Source organism: Zalophus californianus, chromosome 6 (genome assembly GCF_009762305.2).
Source record: "Zalophus californianus isolate mZalCal1 chromosome 6, mZalCal1.pri.v2, whole genome shotgun sequence".
Classification (NCBI taxonomy): domain Eukaryota; kingdom Metazoa; phylum Chordata; class Mammalia; order Carnivora; family Otariidae; genus Zalophus; species Zalophus californianus.
Genome location: NC_045600.1, coordinates 13,484,196 through 13,491,703, shown reverse-complemented (window position 1 = coordinate 13,491,703; position 7,508 = coordinate 13,484,196).

Genomic DNA, 7,508 nt, shown 5'->3' with positions numbered 1-7,508 from the left:
GTCCTCTCTTCTGCAGGCCACCTCTCCAGACTTTTTTTGATGGCTCAGCCATCAATAATGGTTATTTTAAAAAAGAGTTGAGCATCAAGTCCCATTTGTATATTTATTTATTTATGTCAACCAATCCCCACAAGTGTATTTCTCTATTATATGCCCATACTTCTAAAGAGGTCTTCAAATTGGGGTATGCAAACTGCTAGGGTTTGGGAATCTATTTCTTGTTCTTCAGTTGCCGTGTGTTCTCTGTCCTAAAATTTGCTCTGTCCAAGACTGAACATGCATTCACAAAAGTTCTTCTCCCACCTGACAGAAGAAAACCACCCCATTCATCCACCTATGTCTCGCTCTATCTTGGTCAGGGGGTCTCACCCAGAAATGACTGAGAATGTGGCTTTGGGAAAGCTCTTTTGATGACTAAAATCAAAGCACTAAGTGCTCGGAGCTCAGTGTTTTCCCATCCTATACGTATTTCTGCAGGGGTGAAGCATTGGGAAGGAGGAACCACAGCCCATGTAAGGGTGTTCTGAATTCAGATATCGAGGACAGTGGCAAAATGGGAGTGATGGCAATTCTCATTTGATAGCCTGTCCTCTTTCATAAAACATGTAGACATGAAATGCTTCACTCTTGACAGAGTGTCCTTGGAGAGGGAAGCATACAAGCTTTGGTAAGAGATCCTAAAGTTGAAAATAGCTCTTTAAAATGTGTCTAGGGGCGCCTGGGTGGCTCAGTCGTTAAGCGCCTGCCTTCGGCTCAGGTCATGATCCCAGGGTCCTGAGATCGAGCCCCACATCGGGCTCCCTGCTCAGCAGGAAGCCTGCTTCTCCCTCTCCCACTCCCCCTGCTTGTGTTCCCTCTCTCGCTGTCTCTCTCTCTGTCAAATAAATAAAGTCTTTAAAAAAATAATAAAAAAATAAAATAAAATGTGTCTAAATATTAGCAACTTTTTCAATACTTGCCCCCAGGATGAAACATAACTTAGAACAGCTAGAGTAAAAATAGTTTATGACACTCTTTTCAGTGTAATTACACTGTTTTCTGGGGCTACTCAATATTGCAAGATGCTTTAGGTAAAACAAAAACCCACAGATCAAATTTTAACATGGTTTCCTTCAGATTCAGTGTATGCTATTCTATGAGGTTGTTGAAACCTACTTATTTAGTCATATGAAATATTGATTCCAACTATAGTCAATCTTCATCTTATTTTTCTTTTAAAATGTTTTATATTTCTACTTCCCATTTCTGAAATTATACATGCCAGAAAATTTCAAAAATTCACACATACACACATTTGCCAAAGGAATGCCATACATTTTATCATAATCCTTGCTTCACAAAGAACTTCCATTTTTAGTTATGTTACACTGCATTATTAAAAATTAAAGAGAAAGATTAATTTATCTTGTTTTGTAACAAGATAAATTGTTATAAAATGGACACATTAATTGTTCCAATTTTATCTTAACTGCCTTTGATCATTCTTACCAGATCTATTCTGTAATTTATTTCTTAGGAGTTTTAAAAACAATACCCTTTGCATTACATATTAAGAAGTTTATGTAGTTGGGGGTGCCTGGGTGGCTCAGTCACCTTGCCTTTGGCTCAGGTCAGGAGCTCAGGGTCCTGGATCAAGCCCCACATCAAGTTCCCTGGTCTGCTTCTCCCTCTGCCCCTCTCCCTGCTCATGCTCTCTCTCTCTCTCTTTCAAATAAATAAATAAATAAAATCTTTTGAAAAAAATAAGTAAATCAGAAGCCTCTGCCTGAAAGGGTAGCAGAGATAATGGATCATGTTTTGATATGTTTTGATAAAGTCTTTTGGGCACTTTTCCCAGAAACTGAGAAGGTGAGTTAATTTCATGACTGGATAACAGATCCTTTCGTACATGCCATGTTTTCTCATTCTTTGCAACCTCCTGGAAGAAAGACTTAATGGGAGGGGCGAGGGGGAGGAGCAAATGGCGGAGGAGTGGAGACCTACATTTCGCCTGGTCCCAGGGATTCAGCTGGATAGGGTTCAAACCATTCTGAACACATGCGCACTCAACAGGAGATCGAAGAAAAGAATAGCTGTACCTCTATGACAGAGCAGCGACCACTTTCTGGAAGGTAGGATGTGCGGAGAAGTGAATCCAAGGTGATATTTGGGAAGATAGACCTTGGGGGGAGGGGGCCTCCCTCAGCCACTTCTGGCAAGTAATACAGCAGCAGAGCACAAAATCGGAAATTTTAGTAGTCGGCTCCCCTGAGGGACGTCGCTCCAGTTGCCAAGCGGGGGTGAGGGGGGAGTGGAACCCTCGTGGGGCAGTGTGGTCTCAGGACCCTCGGGGTCACAGAAAGACCGGGGGTGCCTGAGGGCGGCAGAGCTCCCAGGTATCGGAGCAGGGAAGCCGGCTGCAGAGAAGGAGCCGAGGCGCGGGCTCTCAGCTCGGGGTTGCCATAAACTGTGATCCGCAGCCCAGTCGGGCCACTGCTCCTGCAGCAGGGACCCAACAAGCAGCAGAGCCGGGGAGACTCCCCTCCCTCCCCCGGGAGGAGCGGCGCGGGAGCGCACCGCAGGGATCTGCTGGGTTTGGAGACTCCACACCGAGTCAGGTGCCAGAGATAGAAACGCTCGGTCACAGGCCGGGTGAGCACGGAGTGCGGCCGGAGACCGGGGACACGGGAGTGACTGCTTTTCTCTGGGGGCGCACTGAGGAGCGGGGCCCCGAGTTCTCAGCTCCTCCGGGTGGAGATTGGGAGGCCACCGTCTTCACTCTAGTCCTCCAAAGCTGTACCGAGAGCTTGCAGGGAACAAAAGCTCCTGAGAGCAAACCCATGCAGCTTGCTTAGCCCGGACCGACAAGGGCGGGGCACTTCTGCCTCCGGCAAAGACATTTGGGAACCATGGCAACAGGCCCCTCCCCCAGAAGATCAGCAGGAACAGCCAGCAAGCCAAGACCAAGTTTACCGATCAAGGAGAACGGGAGAACTCCAGCGCCAGGGGAATACTGCACACAGAATCCATGGCTTTTTCCCATGATTCTTTAGTCTTTCGAAGTTAATTTTTTAAATTTTCTTTATTTTTTTATTTTTCTATTTTTTTAGTTGAATTTTTCTTCTTTCCTTTTTCAACCAACATCTTATCAATTCCTTTTGAAAATCGTTTTTAATTTTCATTTCTACAGTCATATTCTATCCCTTCATTGTATTTAACCTTATTTTTTTTTGTATATATATGTTTTTCTTTCTTTAAAATTTTGGGATACAGTTTCTTCTAACAGACCAAAATATACCCTAAATCTAGTGTATGACTTTGTCCTAGTGTCCCGCCTGATCACATTCCTTTTTTTTTTTAACTTTTTTTCGTTTTTTTAACCAACTTCTTATCTTATCAATTCCTTTTTTAAAATCTTTTTTAATTTTCATCTTTACACTCTCTCATTCTTGCTCTCTCAAATAAATAAATAAATAAAATCTTAAAAAAACTATTTAACTTTCATCTTTACAGTCATATTCCATCCCTCCATCATATTTACCCTTATTTTTGTATATATATAAGTTTCTCTTTCTTTAAAATTTTGGGAGGCAATTTCTTCTAACACACCAAAATACACCCAAAATCTAGTGTGTGGCTCTGTTCTATTCACCAGCCTGATCTGATTCTTTTTTTTTTTTCTTTTCCCCCCAGTTTTGGGTCTCTTCTGATTTGTTTAGTGTATATTTTTCTGGGGTCATTGTTAGCCTTTTAGCATTTTGTTCTCTCATTTATCTAGTCTCCTCTGGACAAAATGACAAGATGGAGAAACTCACCTCAAAAAAAAGAACAAGAGGCAGAACCAACTGTCAGGGACCTAATCAATACAGACATTAGTAAGATGTCAGAACTGGAGTTCAGAATGATGATTATAAAGATACCAGCTGGGCTTGAAAAAAAGCATAGAAGATACTAGAGAATCCCTTTCTGGAGAAATAAAAGAACTAAAATCTAACCAAGTCAAAATCAAAAAGGCTATTAATGAGGTGCAATAAAAAATGGCGGCTCGGGGCGCCTGGGTGGCTCAGTCGGTTAAGTGTCTGCCTTTGACTCAGGTCATGATCCCAGGGTCCTGGGATCGAGCCCCACATCAGGCTCCCTGCTAAGCAGGAAGCCTTCTTCTCCTCTCACTCTGCCTCTGCCTCTCCCCCTGCTTGTACTCACTCTCTCTCTCTCTCTCCGTCAAATAAATAAATAAAATATTTTTTTAATAAAATGGAGGCTCTAACTGCTAGGATAAATGAGGCAGAAAAAAGAATTAGTGATATAGAAGACCAATGATGGAGAATAAAGAAGCTGAGAAAAAGAGAGATAAACAACTACCTGATCATGAGGGGAGAATTTGAGAGATAAGTGATAACATAAAGCGAAACAACCTTAGAATAATTGGGATCCCAGAAGAAGAAGAAAGAGAGAGAGGGGCAGAAGTTATATTGGACAAATTATAGCAGAGAATTCCCTAATTTGGGGAAGGAAACAGGCATCAAAATCCAGGAGGCACAGAGAACCCCCCTCAAAATCAATAAAAATAGATCAACACCCCGACATCTAATAGCAAAACTCACAAGTCTCACAGACAAAGAGAAAATCCTGAAAGGAGCTCGGGACAAAAGGTCTGTAACCTACAATGGTAGAAACATTAGATTGGCGGCAGACCAATCCACAGAGACCTGGCAGTCTGGAAGGGACTGGCATGATATATTCAGAGCACTAAATGAGAAAAATATGCAGCCAAGAATACTATATCCAGCCAGGCTGTCATTGAAAATAGAAGGAGAGATAAAAATCTTCCAGGACAAACAAAAATTAAGGAATTTATGAACACCAAACCAGCCCCACAAGAAATATTGAAAGCAGTCCTCTAAGCAAAGAAAGAGCCTAAAAGTAACACAGACCAGAAAGGAACTTACAGGCAATTCAATGGCACTAAATTCATATCTTTCAATAGTTACCCTGAATGTAAATGGGCTAAATGCTCCAATCAAAATACACAGGGTATCAGACGGGATTAAAAAACAAGACCCATTGATATGCTGTCTGCAAGAGACTCATTTTAGACCCAAAGACACCTCCAAATTTAAAGTGAAGGGGTGGAAAACCATTTACCATGCTAATGGACGTCAAAAGAAAGCTGGGGTGGCAATCTTTATATCAGACAAATTAGATTTTAAACCAAAGACTATAATAAGAGATGAGGAAGGACACTACATCATACTTATAGGGTCTCTCCAACAAGATCTAACAATTTTAAATGTCTATGCCCCTAACATGGGAGCAGCCAATTATATAAGCCAATTAATAACAAAACCAAAGAAACACATCGACAATAATACAATAATAGTAGAGGACTTTAACACCCCCCCTCACTGAAATGGACAGATCATCTAAGCAAAAGATTAACAAGGAAATAAAGGCTTTAAATGACATACTGGACCAGATGGACTTCACAGATATATTCAGAACATTCCATCCAAAGCAACAGAATAAAATTTTTCTCTAGTGCACATGGAACATTCTCCCGAATAGATCACATCCTGGGTCACAAATCAGGTCTCAACTGGTACCAAAAGATTGGGATCATTCCCTGCATATTTTCAGACCACAATGCTTTGAAACTAGAACTCAATCACAAAAGGAAAGTTGGCAAGAACTCAAAAACATGGAGGCTAAAGAGCATCCTACTAAAGAATGAATGGGTCAACCTGGGAATTAAAGAAGAATTTAAAAAATTCATGGAAATAAATGAAAATGAAAACACAACTATTCAAAATCTTTGGGATGCAGCAAAGGCGGTCCTAAGAGGAAAGTATATAGCAATACAAACCTTTCCCAAGAAACAAGAAAGTCTCAAATATGGAAGCTAACCCTACACCTAAAGGAGCTGGAGAAAGAACAGCACATAAAGCCTAAACCAGCAGGAGAAGAGAAATAATAAAGATCAGAGCAGAAATCAATGAAATAGAAACCAAAAGAACAGTAGAACAGATCAATGAAACCAGGAGCTGGTTCTTTGAAAGAATTAATAAGATTGATAAACCGCTGGCCAAACTTATCAAAAAGAAAAGAGAAAGGACCCAAATAAATAAAATCATGAATGAAAGAGGAGAGATCACAAGCAACATCCAAAAAATACAAACAATTATAAGTGCATATTATGAGCAACTACATGCCACCAAATTAGGTAATCTGGAAGAAATGGATGCATTCCTAGAGACATATAAACTACCAAAACTGAACCAGGAAGAAATAGAAAACCTGAACAGACCCATAACCACTGAGGAAATTGAAGCAGTAATCAAAAATCTCCCAACAAACAAGAGCCCAGGGCCAGATGGCTTCCCAGAGGACTTCTACCAAATTTTTAAAGAAGAATTAATACCTATTCTGAAACTGTTCCAAAAAATAGAAATGGAAGGAAAACTTCCAAACTCATTCTATGAGGCCAGCATTACTTTGATCCCAAAACCAGACAAAGACCCCATCAAAAAGGAGAATCACAGACTATTATCCCTGATGAACATGGATGCAAAAATTCTCACCAAAATACTAGCCAATAGAATCCAACAGTACATTAAAAGGATGATTCACCATGACCAAGAGGGATTTATTCCTGGGCTGCAAGTTTGGTTCAACAGCCGTAAATCAATCAATGTGATACAATACATTAATAAAAGAAAGAACAAGAACCATATGATCCTCTCAATAGATGCAGAAAAAGCATGTGACAAAGTACAGCATCCTTTCTTGATTAAAACTCTTCACAGTGTGGGGATAGAGGGTACATATCTCAATATCATAAAAGCCATCTACGAAAAACCCACAGTGAGTATCATTCTCAATGGGGAAAAATTGAGAGCTTTTCCCCTAAGGTCAGGAATGCGGCAGGGATGTCCACTATCACCACTGCTATTCAACATAGTATTAGAAGTCCTAGCCACAGCAATCAGACAACAAAAAGAAATCAAAGGCATCCGAATTGGCAAAGAAGACGTGTAACTCTGACTTTCTGCAGATGATATGATACTTCATGTGGAAAACCCAAAAGACTCCACCCCAAAACTGCTAGAACTCATACAGGAATTCAGTAAAGTGGCAAGATATAAAATCAATACACAAAAAACTGTTGCATTTCTATACACCAACAAGAAGACAGAAGAAAGAGAAATTAAGGAGTCGATCCCATTTACAATTGCACCCCAAACCATAAGATACCTGGGAATAAATCTAACCAACGAGGCAAAGAATCTGTACTTAGAAAACCATAGAATACTCATGAAAGAAATTGAGGAAGACACAAAGAAATGGAAAAACGTTCCATACTCATGGATTGGAAGAACAAATATTGTGAAAATGTCTATGCTACCTAGAGCAATCTACACATTTAATGCAATCCCTATCAAAATACTATCCACTTTTTTCAAAGAAATGGAACAAATAACCCTAAAATTTGTATGGAATCAGAAAAGACCCCGAACAGCCAGAGGAATGTT